This window comes from Amblyomma mixtum, chromosome 3 (genome assembly GCF_055824585.1).
Source record: "Amblyomma mixtum isolate Tamu chromosome 3, ASM5582458v1, whole genome shotgun sequence".
Taxonomy (NCBI): domain Eukaryota; kingdom Metazoa; phylum Arthropoda; class Arachnida; order Ixodida; family Ixodidae; genus Amblyomma; species Amblyomma mixtum.
Genome location: NC_143014.1, coordinates 252005783 through 252026554, shown reverse-complemented (window position 1 = coordinate 252026554; position 20772 = coordinate 252005783). Strand labels below are relative to the sequence as shown.

At 50.8% G+C, this 20772-nt stretch overlaps 1 pseudogene; it reads right to left on the bottom strand.

Annotated features, from left to right (window-relative positions):
* Nucleotides 1-553: 553 nt before the first annotated feature.
* On the bottom strand, nucleotides 554-18973 carry LOC149354345 (uncharacterized; annotated as a pseudogene).
* Between the last annotated feature and the right edge of the window lie 1799 nt (nucleotides 18974-20772).

The following is a 20772-nucleotide window of genomic DNA, read 5'->3' as shown; positions in this document are numbered from 1 at the left end:
CAACCTTCCTATTGACGCCTGAACGTTTCAAGCTATATTTAAAAAGTTAATTTATTTATCTCGACTAATTATTCAAATAGGAGGAGCGAAAAAATGGTACTGTAACTTTAGATAAACCTCAATAACATCCACGCGATTTCAGTTCTCAAGAACGCTTAGATTTTTTTATAAATCTTGGTCCAAGTTAGCTGGGACATCCTGTATACTCGGCGCGTGTCCCGGATACTGCGATGGCGGCGTACGTACACGGCAGCCGTCGCGTTTACAACGCTTTTTTAGAGACAAATGAAGCGCTGTATTGTTTCGCTAATCATTTGTAACTTCTCGCCTACGGTGGATGACGGGTTTGTGCTACTGCTTGCCAAAACCACTTCTTGATGCCCCTCAACAGCGAGCGCGCACAGTAACCTCTTCATAAATATTGTGCCGCCGTGAAGTGTAAAGAAACGAAGGAATTCTTAGGCAACAAATTTATTCCAGTGAAACAAGCACAAAAAACAGAAAGTGGTCTTTTCCAGTGCCGCCTGGACTGTTTTTAATACTTGGAGAATCCTCAGTTAGCAGCAACCACGCTTGGCAAACGGCGCGGCATACACTCACAGAGGGAAAGGGTGACATCTGTGTCATCGCGAAGCCTGTCCCACTCGGTCTTGATGGCTGCCCACAAAACATCCGCGTTGGCATTCCCAATGTGGGACCTCGTGTGTTTGGCTTTCATAATGACCCACACGTTCGCCAAGGGGTTCATGTCTGCCCCCTTCGGTGGCCACGGTAGCCGTCGCACACCACGTGCTTCGAGCACAGCACTCACTCTTCGCGATGTGTGCACAGGACTCCTGTCCTGCTGCAACAAATAGCATTCATCTGTGAAAGGCCCGTCAAGAATGTAGGGCAGGAACACGTTGTCAATAATGTCCACATAAGAATTCGAGGCCAAGAGGCCGTCGATCCTCAGTAGTCGTCCGGGGCCATTCGTTGTCATGACGCCCCAGACAGCCACAGAGCAGCGACCGCTGGGAAACACACTTTGCATGTATGGTGCGACATGCCTGAGCAGGTGAACAAAATGGCTCCGCGCCATAGTTAAACACAGCTGCGACAATTCCTTTAGGATCAAAAGATGTTTTCAGTGAAGAGTACTTTAGCCCTAGTGTTAAACGGCTCTGAATTGTATTAACCATGCCTTTAAGAAACCATAGTTATATAGAGCAGTTAATTTTAAAGAACTTGTAGCTTCACCCCTAGGCAGGCTGAGCAGATTGAAGTCACTCTTGCAGGGGGTGGTTCTACAACCATGTCTTCAATATGGCATGCAAAATAAGTGGTAGCCACTATGACTTCCTATGTAATATTTACCCTTTAGGGGCCGGGAGGATACCTTCCTCTGCTAACTGGACCCCTGCTCATATTCGTACAAAAAGATCAGCGCGCTCCATTCCGGCCGCGGCGGCAGAATTTCGATGGAGGCGGACTGGTACAAGAGTCCCGTGTGCCGTGCGATGTACATTAAAGATCCCCAGGTGCTCCAAATTTTTCGGGAGCTCCCCACTACGGCGTCCCTCATAGCCTGAGGCGCTTCGGGACGTTAAGCACCAAAAACTCAATCACACCTAAACGATCTATATTACATTACAACGAAAAAAAATTTTCTGGTCGCCAAACTCAGAACTTCCGACACCAACGGATAAAAAATGTGGACTCGTCCTCGAACATGACTTCGGCCCAATCGTCGACGGTCCAGTCTTGGAAAGCTTTAGCAAATTCGAGACGTTCATGGCGCTGTTTCTCCGTAGATCAAGCTTCTGGCGACCCGCAAAATCTCAGGCCATTATCTTTCCCCCGTCATCTGATGGTCTTCGAAAATACTCTCAATGCAAGGTCCCTAGGATTTTTTTGGCACTCATGAACGGGTCCGCCACAGCCGCGGCTATGAACAGGAAGTCATCATCCTATCGTGTGGCCCTAGGACGACCTGGGCGCTTGGCGTCGGCAAGGCTTCCTTAATTCCAAAAAAATACAAATGGCACGGGCTACGGCGGATTTGGACCGACCAGTCTGACGGGCTATTTCGTTCTGGGGATTCCCTTCTACGAACAATCGAGCGATCAGTCGCCGTTTCTCGACCGGCACCATCGGAGGCATCTTTGCAAGGGAAAAAAATTCTGGATTAGATTATATATATAGGTTTTGCTGGATACCACTAATCATTCATAAATTGAGGTACATCGATGACAACGCAGAAATATTAGATGCCGTTTAAAACTGGTCAAGTAAGCTAAACTGGGCTAGTCGGAGCAATTGCATCTTCGAAAAACGTAGCGCGAAATACAAGACACAGGTAAGGTGAAGACAGGACACGAGCGCTCTCTAACTTTTCTACGAACAGATTAGTTTGAGCACGTGTGAGCATAATCACGTCGGCGACGGAAAACTGCAAAATGCCCGGTCATCTACCTCTTATAAATTCTGTATCGAATATTTCGGCCTCAATGGGCTGCTCAAAAATTGACAGATCAGTAGTGGAAGCAAGTGCTGAGCGGAAACATGCAAAGCGTGATTGCCAATGGTCGCTGCTGTGCGGCTGTCTGGTCCGCATGTCAAGGAGACGGCTCAGACCTCTGGTTACAGTGGACGGACCGTTTGCCTCGGAGTGTTGCGTGGACAATATTGAGGATGTCTCGTGCCCTACGTCCTTGGAGGACCATTCTGGGATAAACGCTGCCCATTTCAGCGGGACAGAAGTCCTGCGCACAATTCGCGGAGAGTGAGCGCTGTGCCTGGATGTCGCGTCGTGCGGCAGCTAGCACGCTCAGCGAAGGGGCAGACGGGCACCGTAGAAAATGTGCGGGCTTGATAAAAGCTGACCGACTGATGTCGCACTTTGAGAAGGCCAACGCGGATAGCTTATAGGCGGCCATTGAGACAGTAGGAAAGGCTTCGTGCTTTACAGATGGTCTGTCCTTTTGTGAAAATGTGACTCGCTGCGGCGTTTCGCAAGCGTGATTGCTGCTGACGGCGAAAGTGGTTTCTGCGATGGACGCCAGGGCTGCGTTTTTGTTTGTCTACTTTTTTCTTTTGTGGCAATAAATTTGTTGCCTAAGAATTCTGTCGATTCTTTACACTTTCCGGCGGCACGACAGTTACGATGTGGTTACGCTGCACGGTAAAGTTCGCCGTTGAGGGGCACGGATTGAATCCCTTACTCGAGAAGCGGTTTTGATACAGCGGACCGTTTACAAAAACCCGGCCTCATTCCCAGGCAAGAAGTTACAAATGATTAGAGTAAGACAATGAAAGAGAGCACTCTATTTCGCTCCTTAAAAAAAGAGCATAAATGCAACGGGCGCCGTGAACGCGGACGTCATTGCAGTCGCCGGGACGCGCGCCGAGTACGGCGGCCACATGGCGGCTGTCAGACAGGTAAGCGGGCGAATATAGGACTCGCATGCGCGCAGTCATCGTCCATCGCAGCCTTGACGCGGCCACTATGCCGCCTAGTGGCGCAGAGGCAGCTTCAAAACGCTGCTCCAGCATCTCGCAAAATTTTGTCCACGACTGTAGTACAGAGGGCAAAATGCATGTCTAGAACGGCCGAACTGCGTTCTTCCGGCCGCTCAGAGCTACGTGCGCGACGCCTAGCGATATAACGCCTGGTTCGAGACGACGGAGTGTGGGCATGCGTGGCCAAACTGATAGCGCGGCCTGTCTTTTCGGGGCTCGCAGGCGGCCGCGTCTTCCTCTCCTGCTTTTGTCGTTAGTAGCGCTGATTTGCGCTACCGTCTGCGAAATGACATACGCGGCCGGGCGCACACCACTGAATTTTTTTTTTACAGTCTTTTTGTGCGCTTGCAAAGCTCTGGCGAGGAGCAATTCACCGCATCACATACGCGCCGGTGTACTGCATCGTCATCGCGGCTACGAGCCTTAGATAAGGGAGCGAGGTTTGGAATTTTGGCGTTCTTCGGCAAATGCCAAATTAGGCATGTGATTATGAAAGCATACTGGGGCCTCAGGTGAGGTGGCTGTCGTCGCACAAAAAGAAAGTAAAAAGAAAAGAAGTCAGTGGTGTGCGCCCTGCCGCGTATGTCATTTCGCAGACGGTAGCGCAAATCAGCGCTACTAACGACAAAAGCAGGAGGTGAAGACGCGGCCGCCTGCGAGCCCCGAAAAGACAGGCCGCGCTATCAGTTTGGCCACGCATGCCCACACTCCGTCATCTCGAACCAGGCGTTATATCGCTAGGCGTCGCGCACGTAGCTCTGAGCGGCCGGGAGCACGCAGTTCGGCCGTTCTAGACATGCATTTTGCCCTCTGTACATGCATGCAATAGGCGAACTACACAATCAGTGAGAATAGCTAATGCAGACTTCACTGTGCATCTAGGCTATGCGGAAACAACCACCGTCGTGTGGAAGTCGCAAGTTGCTATAGACAGCATGCAGAACGCGCAAGGATGTGCCGCGAGCGCCTTGCAATCGAGATTCCTCGATAAAGCGGGTCGCGCGGGTTAACTCGATCGAACAGACAACGAAGAGCGGCCTCATGCGTCTTTCTCTACAAAACGCCATGTGCTACGGAAATGCGCCAGTAAACAGGCCGGTGAACTGCATATTACCTGCGCATATCTGTACAACTGGCGTGCCGTCATAAGCACTGCCAAGCAGTCCTGTCACTGTGCCCGTGGTCGCTCCGCTTTTGCTGACGCCTGTATACCTACTTCTGAATGAAGGTGTACAGGCACCCACAGAATAATTCGAAACACTGGGCCGCCGAGCACAGGCCGGCGGAAACTACCATCCGCATTCTGTGAATGCGCGAGGACTGACCTGCATACGGTCCACTTTCTCTAGTGGGCCGAGATTACTTGAAAAGTTCTTGCATCGCATTGAATTTACTTGCCTGGAGGGGGCAGCTCTTGCGTCCTCACCGGAGATGCAGGTAACGCACCGGGGCACACTTTCCGCTTCGTTTCTTCGAGTTGATCCCCCACTCACTCAGCGGCACCGCACACACACACACACTCCACCGCTTTCACTCGGCCTGAAATAGGCCTAACGCCAGATCGCTTCGTTCGCTCGTAGTGAGAAGGTCTGCTCAGAAAGAACAAAAAAATGTTGCATCAGATGATGCGCGGGACACTCGTTCACCGACTGCGACAAGCACAGTCTCGAAGGACGATGATTTGAGAGGAACAAACGGCGAATAACAGCGCACCAGCGCGGCGAGACACAGCGGTACTCCGGCATGATTCGTTGTTCCCTAGGTGCGGTTGGAATTTCCCCGTCCAACCCAACGACGCGACGCAACCAACGCTGCGACGGCGCCGTGACGCATATCACCCCCCTTTCTCGCTCATGCATGTTGCCCGTGCCTTGCTCCCCTAGATGGTTTTACGCGCGTTGCTAGCCGTTCGCAGAAATTCTGGCGACTCATCTTTCGTGCGAGCTTGGCGCCTGTATCCATGAGCTGTGCAGTCTGGCTAGCTTGGTTGGGAGTGCATTGCTCGCCTCTTAAAACCCTTCGCTATAGTATGCAGCCCATTAATGTGGTGCGAGGCTTTGAAAATGAGTTTCAAAAGTTGGCTGTACAGCAGCTATAGTTAAAAGCGATGTGTATAAAATATGCAAGGATTCTTGTAGAAGCAGGTTAGATTGCAGCTCAAAAGTAGTTATTTTTTTTCCCACTAATGTACTTTTTTTATGAAAATCTGCTATCCACTCAGTGTTGCAATTATGCATGAAAGTAGCAACAAATGCTTTACACAAGAACTTATGTTATGCGCTTGCAACAAAAACTAGAATTATGTTTTTTTTTATCTTTGTCAATGCAATACAGTTGCATGTTATGAATGTCTTTTTAGTCATAAAAATACAAATGCACTTAGGCTAATCATTCTAGCGCCAGTTATTTAAAATTCATTAAGTAACATCTCTGAAAATTCTGGCTTGCTTTTGACTTACACAAATCTACACAAGTACAAATTACACAAGTACACAAATTTCTAAAAATGTTGTTTGAGAAAAACGCCAGTAAAGTCTCTGAAGACCGTTTTATTCATCAAAACTTTCCTGAACAGAAGAGCTACAGGAGAAGCCCTTGTGTGTGAAAAAGTGTACTATGAAGAAGGCCAAATTCAAAAGCTTTCGGAAACCAAAGCCTGAGTTTAATTAAAAGCTTCAGAGAATTCAATTTTTGTAAGTATCCGAAACGAACAGACCACATCGACGTGCACCCACTTTTCCGGTCGACGTGGAGAAGAAAAAGGACAAAAAATATTCTGAAATCACTAATACCCAAGTGTAATATATTTTCTGAAAGATAAAGGAATTCTCTATCGGACGACGGCAAAATCTCGAAATGGAGTTTTTTGATAAAACAAAGCCTCACCCCACCTTTTAACTTCTTGCAAAATTCTTTTGGGAGTTCAATGACCTCGTGGATAGGAGCAAGCTTGTGCCGATCTGTATCGGAATAATTGTTTCCCTGCACCCTCAGATGCGAACAGCGTAAGAAGTTCAACATCGAGTCCTCTTGACAATGTGTGCAGGTCTTCAATACAAATGCGAAGTTTGAAAATAAGAAAAGCTGATTCGCCACACGCCCAGGCGGCCCAAGGGTACTCTTTGTACGTGGTCAGACCTGTGTGCAAATTTTTTTAATATTCGCTTTGCGGTCACACGCATTTCGTCAAGTTGTAGAGGGTTGGTTTGGTTTGGTTTATGAGGTTTAACGTCCCAAAGCGACTAAGGCTATGAGAGACGCCGTAGTGGAAGGGCTCCGGAAATTTCGACCAACTGGGGTTCTTTAACGTGCACTGACATCGCACAGTACACGGGCCTCTAGAATTTCTCCGCCAAAGAAATTCCAGCCGCCGCGGCCGGGATCGAACCCGCGTCTTTTGGGTCAGCAGCCGAGCACCATAGCCACTGAGCCACCGCGGCGGCCAAGTTGTAGAGGGGGCATGAAAGAACCGATCCATTTTTTTTTCAGCAACGTAGCGTCTACATGTTTCCTTTTTCCGCATTTTAAACGAAGCCTGCGAAACAACTACGCTCACGCGCTGCCTCCCTCCAGCGCTCAAAACCTTGAACTAAACGTGCGCGCTGACCGTGCCCAGGTGAGTTGCCGCCGCTCAGCTGGACGGGCCACAAAGTGATAAAATAAACGGCGGCTACCCTGAAATACGACGACTTCACTGCTTTCTCTTCCTTTTTTGTTTTGCCTATGCGATGACTCATTACAAGATCGTTTTGAATTGGCTGTCGATGGCTCGCTTATCATTGATCGCAGATCACTGCGCACGCTTTCCACGTTCAGGAAGAATGTACCGACGCACTTCCGAGACAGTGTTGAGAGCGGCGTCGGCCGCTCACTTCGACACGGTGAGCGTGCACTCAGGCCGCGCTTGGTAGTGCTATACAATAATGTAACGCAAGAACGCCATCACAAGTTTTTTTTTTTTCATGTTTGGCACGCTATCTTTAAATGCTGAAAAAAAAGGACCGCGTAGAAGATACGTTGCAACACATAGCTGGATAGGTTTTTTGGTAACAGCCTCTACAACTTAACGAAACACGCGTGGCCCTAAAGTGAGTGTTAAATTGGGGGGGGGGGGAATAATCTACGCTGTTTAACTAACTAACCAGAATTTAACCAATACTGTGAGTAGCGGCACATAACGGAAAACAGTACGTCGTTGGCTTCGTCCATCTCCAGTGCGCCACTTTTTCTTAATCCTTGGTTCTAGTTATGTGAACCATCCTATGTTATATTGCAATGTATGTGTCATAAGTGTCTCATATATACGTGATTACTGGGGAAGAAGAGAAATTTCAACTATTTGATAGCTCTCATACAATTTAGGACGGTAAAAAGTAAAAAAAGTAAAAAAGAAATCTCCCGCCAGAATTTCAACCACCATCCTACAGGTCTATACACTATCCACAATAAATAAAAGGTGAAGTACATCAGGGCCGCCTTTTTTTCCTCGGTCAGATAACAACTTTATTTGCATACCTACGTACACGGGTGCCACTCCACTGAGCAGAGAGCACGGAGTGAACACCATGTTAACATCACCTGGGATAACCAGGGAGAGACAGAAAGGGAAATGAACGTGCTAAAGAAATATAGAACTGGAGTACGGGTAAAAGGAGCAGAGAAAGTGTACACTCTGGCCTGGGAACAGCGCAACAAAGTAAAGGGGCAAAGGACCAGTTGGAGGTAAGCAGTTGCTATGGGCAGGGATGCGGCCCACGGTGCGAACTTCAGCGGCATCATAACCGTCTGTACTATCGCCTCTTGAAGAGGCTGGCAGCGCTGCACCCCGCCCCAGCTCCTCTCGCTGGCAGACCAGAGCCAGTCGCCTCCAGCGCACTCCCCGTCCACTGCGTCTTATCCTCAAAGTCCCACCCCGCTGTTTGTGGGCTGCGAGAGCACTCCACCGCATCTGCACGCCACCCTATGTCTGATCTTTCCAGCGTGTGTCTACTCTCCCTCTGTCCGTAGGTTCTATGTGCCCCGGAAAGATAAGAACTAGTGTTTCAAAGCACCAAGTAGCCCTGCTGTTTACGCATAGTGATATCTACATGCGCCCCCCAAAGGGCATGCAGTCTGAGCACCAGCACAGCTTACGAGTACTGGAGCTTTTACAGGGACGTCGAGGCACGGAAAATCTGTCAGCTGATACCCCAGGGTAGGGGTTCTCAAACTTTTTTGCTTGGAGGAACCCCAAAAGCCTTCAATAAGTTCCAGGGACCCCCCCCCCCCCCCTCTGCTTTCACTTACCAGCAATGTTGTCGAGTGCATTTTTGCAAAGAGAGAGTTGCAAAAGTTAAATGTTTATTGCACAGATTAATACAAATACTAATGTGATGGGTGATACTGCTTCCCTTTTAAGACCAAGTCAACGCGTGGCTCAGTAGCACTCAGAGCCAGTCTCATGTCAGCTGCTGGGCCAGGGCCGGTGAGGGTTCTCGCGGAACACAAGAAGACAGCCCGCGGAACCCCTGTGTTCCGCGGAACCCAGTTTGAGAACCCCTGCCCCAGGGCAAGCCGAAAAAACTGCGCATTTCGTACTAGAAGGTGAGCGCCGTTTAACACTCATTGAAGTGTTGGGCTTCCCCTGCCTGCCACCGTTGCGATGAAGGGTCAGTGATTCGTTTCGTCGTCTTAATCCTCTTTGCGCGGTACAGCCCATTTGTGGCCCCTTTTGCCTACTGCTTGCACTCGCGCCGTGGTCGCCTTGCGCTGGTCGCCGATTGCAGTTTGCGGTCCTTAGTAGGAAGCATACCCCGGTTTCCCTGACGCACTTTCACGGGCAGAACACAGGTGTGGAAGCAAAAGAAGCAATCCTTGAAGCCCTTTGGCACAGGGACCCTCCTGACGCGCCCCAAGACATCGCTCTTGCCTACCCTTGTTCAGGGTGGTCATTATATTGTCGCCTGAAGAATCTGCGTCAATAAGTTTCAGTCTAGTTTATCGGCTTTCACTGAGAGCAGATATTCCCAAGAAAAAAAGCGCTTGCAGCTGCGCCGTCACCTCTGAAATTTATTTGTAAAATGCCGTGGCTGTGAGGACGCAGGACATTGGCTGTGTTGTGGCTGGCCACGGGGCCAGCTGTTAACCTTAAGTTCGATGTTCAGGAGGCCCAGTCCACCTGCCTCAGTACTCCAAAAGAAGGTAGTCCGCCGCGTGGGCTTAGCCTTTGCGCGCCATATGAAAACTTGCCATAAGCTTAACCACGGAGCTCTTGTCGATAGTGGCCACCCTGGCTAGGCACAAAACCACCGGGTTAACAGCCGTATTACAGACATAGACTCTCTTGAACATGGCAGTGTGACTCTGTCGGCAAGGTTCAAGCTTTCTTTCAGCGGCAGGTACTTCAGGCTGGCGAATGTTCCTGATCGCTGCTCCATTGTCGAGATTGACGCCCAGGTACCTTTCAGTTCTATCCCTCCACTCTAGTCCGAAGAGTTGACGGAACTTCTCGCTCCATCCTCCCAGCCAGGCACCATAGAATTTTGCCAGTTTCAACTCAACTCAGAAAGTATACGAGACACATACAGCGCTGACTTAAAACTGAACGTTTACAACTGATGCTGCTGTATATTTACCGAAGTGTCTGGAAAAATAAACCTTCAGTTGTAAGTGAGCGCTGTGTGTGTCTCGTCTACTTCCTTGTCCTTGTGTAGTTTGCGCTGTTCTGCCTTGTTAGAAATCAGAACTATATTCCCGCGACGCATGGATGAGGACAGAAGTTTTCGTTTTCTCACACCCTGAAAAACTTCGGGGACGATTTGGTAAAGTTCTTTTGTAAAGCATTGATACAATTGGGCAGTTGTATCGTCTGGGCTGAGTGATTTATTGTTAGGGAGCTTTGCTATGATGTGTTTTATTTCGTCTGCAGTTATTGAGAAGTTGGTTGCCACCATAATCTCTTGAGGAACCTCCGGTAGTTCATTAACAACATGAACTGATAGGCACGTTGATCAGATATGATTGGTAGTGCGGGAGCGCAGTCGCAGGACGCCACAGGGAGAGAAGGGACGAGACACAGCGCCTAGGGCTTCGGGTGGTACGGAATCTGGCGGGGTACTCGGCCGGAACAGAGTGGAGTAATATTCGTTCAACGTTACCCCGATAACATCACTCCCTCAGGCAACGCTGCCGCTTGGAGGGACCTCACGATTTGTCTTATAAAAATAATGAAAGCGGTTTCTATGGCAGCCGTGATTCACACTCACACCACGGCCACCATGGTCACTGATTGCGTTGTTCTGATAAGGAAAGTGTAACTATTTTTGTGCCTGTTCGTTTCTTTCTGTAAAGTATATAAATTGAAGCTGTAGCTAGACATGTTGCCATTGAAGTGCACCGAGCCTTCTTGCAGGCTCTCGGGATATGCGTTTGAGTTCTTCAGTAGACTGCCTATCCATTAACACAAAAAATTTAGGCGTAAGTATGAACTTGCGCACGTATTCATGTGATCATACGGGACAATTGACTCGTGCACGCACGAACGCACGCGCGCACACACACACACACGCAACACGCACACACACGCACGCACACACACACACGCACGCACGCACGCGCGCGCACACACACACACGCACGCACGCACGCGCACGCACGCACACACACACACACACGCACGCACGCACGCACGCACGCACGCACGCGCGCACACACACACACACACACACACACAGCCGCCGCGGTGGCTCAGTGGCTATGGTGCTCGGCTGCTGGCCCGAAAGACGCGGGTTCGATCCCGGCCGCGGCGGCTGAATTTCTTTGGTGGAGAAATTCGAGCCCCGTGTACTGTGCGAAGGTGAGAAGGTCATCTTTCGTGCGTTCGATGAACTCCTTGACGCGCTCCTTCTTCATCCTCTCGTACACTTCAAGCTGCTGCTTCAGCGCTGATATGGTGCCGAGAGTGATGCCGGTATGCGAGCGCTTGAATTGCTCCTGCTCATGCTGCGGTATGTCGAGCCTCTCCCAAAACAAGGCTACCCGCTCCGTGAGTGCGGCGTGCTCATTGATACGGTCCGCTTCGAGGATCTTCACCCGCTGCAGATATGCTTCCAGGAACTCCATGTTTTCGTCAGACAGCACGAAGTCGTCCGCACTGTCGACGATCTGCCGTTCCAAGCCTTCTTCAGCAGACACGCCCAGAAGATCCAATTTTGAGACTATCTCTCGGCGTATTCCCGAGAGCTTGTAGTTTCGATGGCCTTTTCCTGCCTGAGCGCAGCCACGCGGATGCTCAGTTCGAGCAAGTCCCCTTCCGACAGCAGAGAGGTACCCCCACAGGACAGGACGTGGCGTTTTTCCGCCAACCTGCGGCACAGCTCCTCCTCCTCTTCTCTCAATTTGCGAGTCTCTCTTCTTCGTGACTCTTTCTGTTGTCGGAGGTCCGCCACAAGATCTCTAATTTCGATTTCCCTATCCAAAATGGGCATCTCTTCGGGCGGCAGTTTACAATCCTTGTCTAGTTGCTCTGCCAGTGTCAGTGCATCAGCAGTGCATTTCTGTATATTTTCGAAAATCCTCCTCTTCATGTCTATTTCTCCATCATACATATCATTTAGAAGATGCAGGACGTGAGACTTCGTTTTCAGAAGCCTGCTCCGGATGGCCTCACTTTTGATTCCCATTTCAAGCCATAGTTTCATCAGTATGTCGATCTTGTCGACGATGTCCGCATTTATATCGTTTTTTATCTCGTCGCATAACGCTTTCACGCCTTTTTGGCGACGTTCTTCGGGTGAATCCATTCCAAACCAAGCAGCAGCGTTCGAAAATTGCCAAATCCGTTTTGACTGTCTTGACGCAAGCAGACGCAAGTTTCTCACGCGCAGTCTGGCACAGTTTCGCGCTCTGGCGTAGCATTCCGACTGCTGCAGTGTGGAAGGATGGCGTCCCGGTGGGTGGAAGAAAAGGGAGAATTCCTTAGTGTAAAAAATGTGAGGACTTGGTTATAGCGTGGTCGCAGGCGATGTATACTGAGTGTGTACGGCTGAAGCGCTCAGTGGTACAAGTTAGTGTGCAGGCGGTAAGCAGTAGTGGTGCGGCGGACAATCTGTATTTGATGAGGGGCGCTTCGATTACTTCAGACAAAGAACACTCGCCCTCTGCGGCTGAGAAGTTCCGCTGGCTCGCCGTAACGGAATACCAGGTGTTGCAGAATGCGCGACGCCGCGTAATAGGCCGCGGCTGCCGGCAGCACTGCGGCTTCGACATAACTGTTAGGCATAACCACTCAGGTCGTCAACAGCCACAATTATTAAGCGACTGCCGGCGGCAATGAAGGGAAGCGGTCCATACAATACGATACCGAAGCGATCAAAAGGACGGGCAGGATAAAAGGGGTCGCTGTAATGGACAAACACAGCGCGGAGAAAACTTGAGCTGCTGGCAATTTTCACAGGTCCCTCCAATATGAACGGGATATCCAGCACGGAGAGAAAGTCGTATCATTTCATTATTTCTCCACCAAAGTTCAAAATTACTCTTGCACATTTAAAACAAGAGCAAAACAAGTTACGAAACCTAGAATTTGTTTGTCGCCCATTATTACGGAGTAACAAATAATGGAATGCTCAAACTTTGTTTACTTTCATATCTGAGGGTCCTGTACAGGCGTTAGCAAAAAAGGAGACCACGGGAACGGTGAAAGAACTGCATGTCAGTGCTATCTAACGGGGCGCGTGTTGTCGGGATTAGTTCTTATATGAGCAGGGCCCACCCTATAATATGCTGGCCAGTCCGCCCACGAGCACGGTGTAAGAATATATTTAGGTGCTGACACTGCGCCCGGCGGCGCGACCAGACTGTGTTCGCTCTTCCTTGCGCTTCTCTCGAATGCGGACAGATGGCACCAGGCGATGGGGTCTTGTCTGGTCGCCAAGTTGCGGCGGCGGTAATGCCGGTGTTACGCGATAGTTCGGTGCCGCGGCCTGTATATGGGCATTGTTAAGTTCGGCAAAGCGCAGGAGGATCGAAAATGCAGCCGACACTGAATAATTTTAGGCTACTTCGTGTTTTACTTGGTGGGACTGCATGAATGGATGGAACAGCAGCGAGGACGCGGCCCTGCGATCCTTCCAAGCTCGTCATCGAAATGCGTTCATTGCAAAGTTTTTTTCGTTCATCCGCAAGTATGCTGAGAGCGTAGTTAACTATACTGACTCCTAAAGGGACTCTGAAATGGTTTCTTCAATCATATTTTATTGGAACAACTCTGCAGAGGTAGTCTCAGCGAGTATTCTAATCTGATTCAGAAAGCTGCGCGTGGAATCAATAATTTACAAACAATTTTTCAAACTTGCCGCTCACAGCCGATTAGGGCGACACCTCACCGCGCGTTTTTAGCCGCCCCTACCACATGACGTAAACTGGGCAGCCTTGGCCATGGACTGGGCGACCCTTATCATTGGCTCTGCCCAATGACGTCACGCGCAATTTTTGCAATAATTCATTTGAAACTGAGCACTGATGCTCCTTGAAATACTATTTTATTGATTGCTTACTATTTTTTAAAACACACGTATACAGAGGTAAGAATCCAGCGCATTTCTTGAAATTAATGTAGTACTTCCGGTGGAGAAGAAAATCCGTCTGCTTACAAAAGCACATGTTCTCGTCAAATCTTTTCGCCCGCCCTTGCGAGTTTCCTAGCTGCGCCGATGAGTCGCTGCTGTCGTTGCCTTGTGGGTCTCGGTATGGCGTGTACTGAAAGACTCGAAGCCCATCTCAGCGGTGGCTGCACGCAGCCGCGCTTCGAGCTCCGGGTCCATGCCGTTCGAGCAGCAAGCAGGAGACACATATGTGCGAAAACTTGGCCGGCGCGCCGCACCGATCGTCATCAGAAAGACTGCCAGCTATACTCGAGCAGCGACAAAGCATGCCTGCTTATGTTGGGAGCTTTCGGCAACGACACCGCTCGCGGGCTCTCCGAGCGACTGACTGAAAACTTTATGTATAAAATATGTACAGGGAGTGAGGGGATCGGTCCTTAAGGGTCAGTCCCTAACAAACGGTAGGTGGGCTGCTCATTACAGGAGCCCATTGGCTGTAGCTGCTGCTTGGGCGCGCCCGACCAGGGCCTTTTGGCTCGCCAGGTCAGAGCAGCTGAGCAGGGCCGCCTCCCAGTCCTCCCGGGTAGGGTTGGGGATAGGGGGAAGGTGCGGGGTTGATTGGCATGCCCACACCATGTGGTAAAGGTCCAAAGACTTTTCCCTACAGTGCGGGCACTCCCCTGTGCACGCAGGGTCGAAATGTTTGATGACTGCCGGGCACAGCAGTGTTTTAGTATAAAGGCGAAGAAGTAAGCGCTCATCCGCCTTCGTGAGGCCCTTGCAGGGCTTAGGGAAGATTGCATGGCCGAATTGGTAATATTGGATGATTTCCTTGAAGGTAAAAGCCGGATTGGGGTCGTTGTCCGCATCGGGGGGAGGCGAGGGTGATGCCCGGAGAGTGAGCGCGCGGGCAGCGGCGTCGGCTGCTTCGTTGCCCTCGAGACCCGTGTGCACGGGAGTCCATACTATTGTGCGGGACGCGGGAGCCCCGAGATAATTGCTGTTCTGAAGTATTCGGTATGCCAAATAGGGAATAAAGCCCCTTTCGATGTTCCTGCAGGCCCCTCGCGAGTCGATAATGATGACCCGCGAGTCCTGATCGGCGGCGGCGAGCGCGATTGCCACGGATTGCCACGGCGAGCGGATTGTCCCTTCCCTGCGCCGTTCCTCGTTTCATTTTACTCAAGGCCGCCTTCAGGTCGTGGAGCCGGAACGGTTGATCCAGTTCCGCGTTCTCGGAACCTGCATACGAGTACGCTGTCCCTCGGGGGCCCTGTTGGATGCAGAGGTATTGATCGCGTAATTTGCATGCTAATTTTGAGGTATCTCCGCTGAAGCTATGGATAGCCTGTTGGAGATGTTTTTGTGTCTCGGCTCTGGTTTTAGTCGGAGCGATCAAGGCTCGAAAGAGACGCCAAGTGCTGCGGCTAGACATCTGTCTAGCGGCCGTACTGCAGCGGTCCACCCAATTCGAGTCGGCGAGCTGGGCCGCATAATCAGCCGCTCGCTGGGTGAGCTCGGCGATGCGAATTTTGAGTTTTCGATTATGTTTTTGGCGGCGCCATCTGCGGACGAGGCTGTGCCGCGCCTCCCAGAGGTGCATGAGGTGGTTGTCCACCTCCGGCGTGGCCTCTAATAGTTGAACTTGAGGTTCTACCGAATGAAGATGTGTAACCAATTCTTGTGACCACGCGTGGTAGCCTTGTTCGTGAATAGGGGCCGAATTGGTTGGTTGGTTTCTGGGGTTTAACGTCCCAAAGCAACTAAGGCTATGAGAGACACCGTAGTGGAGGGCTCCGGAAATTTCGACCACCTGGGGTTCTTTAACGTGCACTGACAACGCACAGTACACGGGCCTCTAGAATTTCTCCTCCAAAGAAATTCTAGCCGCCGCGGCCGGGATCGAACCCGCGTCTTTCGGGTTAGCAGCCGAGCACCATAACCGCTTAGCCACCGCGGCGGCAATAGGGGCCGAATTAGTGTAGGTGTGCCGGAACTTTGTCCAGTCAGGCAGGAGGGCTTGGGCGTGAGACTTTGCAACTGGTTTGGTTCTGACGCTGGTGTTGAGTATACAGTGGTCACTGCCGAGGGTTTCCTCGGTGTTGGTCCATTCTGCGTGTCTTATGTTCTTGGTGAAGGTAAGGTCCGGACACGTGTCCCGAGTCACGGAGTTACCCACCCGCGTTGGGTGTGCAGGGTCGGTGTGAATGGTCAGGCCCAGCGTGGACGCAAGTTCCGCTAGCTTGCGTCCGCGCTTCTCTTCACGCACGTACCCCCAGAGTGTGCAATGAGCGTTGAAGTCACCCACGATCACCAGGGGGTCCCTGCCCGCAGCTTTCAGGGCGCGAGTGTAGAGGGCTGCGAAAGTAACATTTTTATCTTGGGTGAAGAATAGATGTTAAGTATATGTAAGAGTGCGTTTTTTTTCTTAAGCTGAAGAAGAGTGACCATCACATAGGAGTATGCAATACTGAGGTCCAAATCAACCAAGTTGGCTGTGTAATTTTTGTGCACGCAGATACAGGTAGAGGGGTCCTACTGGAACGTAACATAATTTGTAAGAGTTGCGCCGCTCCCTGGCTCCTGTAGGGCAACCACCGCAGGAAGTGAATCGAATGTTGACAGGAAGAGCCGGAGGTTCGCCCGCTTGGCGCGGGAACGGAATCCCCGGCAGTTCCACTGGGTAATTTGGATGGGGGTGTCCGAATTGGTATGTGGAGAGCGCCTAATTTGAGGCCTGTGCGCCATGGTAAGTTAAATGAGAGGGCGACTGTAGGGACGCTTCTCCAGAGCCCATACTCGCGGTGAGGGGGCCATCCTCTATTCCAGAGAGCGAGGAGCCCTCATCGTCTTCTGCTAAAGTTTCCATGGCGCGACGCGAGGTTTTGGGATAGCGGCCAGACATGTCTTTGATTAGACCGCCGACTCGTCGGACGCCTCGCAAAGATTGTGCGATGTGCTGTGCGACGATTGTGGGTACAATTTCGGTAATTTTTGCGATTGCGGAGGTGACTGCTGCGGAAATTTCACTTTCTATGGCATTGAAACGGGCGTTCACGCGGGCCTCTAGACGGACAAGTGCAGCTTCCGCGTTCAGTGCTGCGTTCGATGCCGCGGGCTCACTCTCCATTGTCTCGGTAGCGGGTTGCGAGGGGGGAGCGATAAGCTGTTTTGATTGCGATTCTAGGAGCGAAATTTTCTGGAGCAGCATCTCAATTTTGCCCTCAAGAGCTGCTATTTTGATTTGCTCGGCACTGCATGCCGCAGGGGGGCAGGTGGGAGGGGAGGAGGAGGCAGCCCTGTCCGTACCGCTCACCTGCTTTCCATATTTCACGGCGTTGACCCAGGCGCCGGGCTTGTTGTGGGGTGGCGCTGTCGGCTGCTTTACAGTGTCGCCGTGTAGTGGCGGCTGCGTCGACGGGCTGCGTCTTTTTGTTTTTTTTTGTTGCGCCAACATTACCTCCGGCGTTCGTGCCAATGCAAAGAGTTCCTTGTGTTTTACGGAGGCCAGGTTCACAAAGCCCTTCGTCATGAGGCGGTCATTCAGGTGGTACATGCTCACAACACAAGGTATATCAATGCAGTTTGAGGAGAGAATGTCAACATTCACTTCGTCATTCGAAGTCTTCCAAGACTTGGTATCTGGGGGTGGTGCAGGATTTTGTTTCTTTCCCTGTCGCCGGCGCTTGCGTGATCTGTACTCCCGCTGAACGGACGCCCTTTGTGAAGTTCGCTTGCGGCTTTGTTTCGTCTTCCCGCGCACCTGGGTTGTGGGGACCCAATCCTCGCTGCAGCAGCTTGAAGTGGAAGGAGAAGAGGAAGAGGTGTCAAACCCCGTTTTCTTAAGCGGCTGGACTTGGATGACCTTGTTGGACACCTCGAGGAGCACTTCGGGTTCCAAGATCCTCGCCGTGTCGTCATCACACGCGGCAGGGTACAGCGGCCTTTGCGGAGAAGTTGGGGCATTTTGACCGAGCCCCTCAAGCGTTGTGGAAACTGGCATACGAACCCCGAGGCTTCAGGTCACGGGACTCTGGGTTCACATGCACCACGCGCGAAACTGTCACAGGCACACAGGAAATCTCTGCCACGGTCGGCATGGACTTCACAGGTTGTGGTTGGAGAGTGAAGCTCTTAGTGGTTGTCTGCCTCAGCGAACCTGAGGAAACCCCAGGAACAGCGGGAGACGTCAAGGAGGTGGCTGACTTTTGAACAGGTACCGGCTTTGTGACAACGGGTGCCACAACAGGTACTACCTGTTGTCCTGCTTTCAGGGCTTTCTCGACGACTTCACCTGTTTTATTAATGTACCAAATTGCACGTGGCATGAAACACAGCTGCTTTTCTGCTGAAATGCTGCCTTTAGTGGTTGGCGCTGGTCCCAATGGCGCCAAGATGACCTTGTCACTATCTGTGACACATTTTACTCTGATCGCCCTGTAGCTACATGGCATTGTTGGCCCACTAATGGAAACCTTAAGCTGTTCTGGAAGTGTGTCGGGCTTCGAAGGTGTGGCACCAGAACCAGTTTGTCCACCTGTCAGGACTGTGGCAGTGCCAGATGATTCGTTACTGGCACTGGTGGTAGGTGTAAGTTGTTTGTTGCATCGAAGGATGTTAGGCTTGATTTTTTGAGGAACAGGCACATCCGGCGGTGGGTGTGGTGATAGTGATCTATCACTGTCTGCATCCCGGTAATGAAGCGTGCTTATATCTCTTCCATCCCAATGTAGTTTGATGACCTCGTCTACGGCAAAATTGCTTGAGATGTTGTTCTCAACCAAGAATGTTTCAATTCCAGCCTTCACTTGGTCAGAAGTAATCATCGGAACCTCGTCTGACGTTATGACAATGCGACGAACTGGTCTCTGTTCTGGTTTTGCAGCCATTCTATGGAACAAAGTTAATACTACAAGTATGCCCTTTCTGAGAGATATGATTGCGTATTTTCACTAGATTATGCACAAAACACAATCAACTCGCTGGGCTACTTTTGTGTAGTCTAGAGGCAAGACCAAGACAGCAATCTTGATCACGACAACCGTCTATTTGGACTATGCACTGAGTAATGAAACCTCCACCATCTAGGCTGAACACGGCTTGGCCTGTTTCTTCTTTTCTTGAGATGATGATGATATCAACTTTATTTTCCGCCGGATAAGGAAGCCCCCTACTCCCCGTCTCCGGCACGCAGGCCTTGGTGACGGGGGCTGGGACCTCCGCGATTAGAAGCAGGCGAAGGGGTCTTGATTCCTCGCGGCTTCTTGCGCCAGGCGGATGGCTTGTTGCTGTGAAGCAGGGGCCTCGCTCCGCAGCAGGGCTTCCCAGGTTTCTCTACAATTTATGTTTTCGTTAGCCCCTGGGGAGCTAGCGCATTCCCAGATTATGTGGTCGAGGGTCCCTCTCGCCCCACAGTGCTTGCACTTATCGCTTTCTTTGTTATCTCTATGAACATGATTTGCCCAGATCGGGTTTATGAAGTTCCCAGCTTGGAGGCGTCGCCATGCGATTGCCTCCCTATTGTTTAGACTTTTATCCGGTGGTGGCACCAGTCTCCTCTATAACCTATAATTTTCAACAACTTCCGTATAATTTTGCAGACGCTCGTCCATGTTCCGGCAGTCGGGCGGCTCCACAGCTACCCGGAAGTAAAGAGCTCGGGCGTTTAACTCGTCGGCCGCGTCGTTGCCAGGAATGGACGCGTGTGCGGGAGTCCAAATTAGGCTAACTTTTCTGTTTAGCTGTCTACTGGCCAGAATCTTGCTGTTTCCGGCGAGATCCTACCCTTTCCAAAATTATAGATGGCCGTTTTGCTATTGCTAATTATAAAATTGGCTTCCGTTCCAACACAAGCGAGCTCTATCGCAACTTCTTCAGCTGTTTCCGCGTTGCGGCTTCTAATGGTGGCTGCCGATACGGGGGCACCTCGGCCGTCGACCACTGAGGCGACCGCCGCACCCGACTTGCCACTTGCTGCGTTCACTTACGCAACGGACTTGCTGTCCATCAGATCGAAGCGTCTGATTAGTGCTTCTGCTCTTTTCTCCGTCCTTTCAGTGATGAATATGGGATACATGTTACGAGGGAGTGGGGGAATGATTAGATTTTCTCGGCAGTCCTGGGGAATGCTCGATTTGACTTGTAGTCCCCTATCTGTTTGCAGGCATTGAGAGTGCTGATGCTGACGTAACAGTGGAGATGTGCGATTACTTCTTCCTTGTGATCAGTACATCGTAAAGTCACCGTGTAGGTATCAATCACCGCGTCTATGGTGTCCCAGTACACCGTGTTGCAGTCTGCATATTAAACAAAAAAACGCTCTGTTTGCTTCAGAAGATAAAATCTGTTCAGGTTAGGATGAGCAAGACGTCCTCCGGTCTTCACATTTGTGTAAGCTGCTTCAGTAAGAGAGATTTTTGAATATGAAGGCCGATGAGCAAATAGAGCAACTGGCTACTTTTCAGATTCTTTTTGCACAAAAAACCGGTGACATAGTAAAGAATGCAGTCCGCAACTTGCCCTCCGTCCGATTTGGAACAGAAAACACTGAAAAATTTAGCCTAAAAAGGCACTGAATGAGGGGCTTTACCCAACCCTGCTCCGCAGCGCCCCCGCGCCGCTCTCCGCCGCGGCGGGCGGTCAGTGTCAACATCTAAATTATTCTTACACCGTACCCACGAGTATCCGT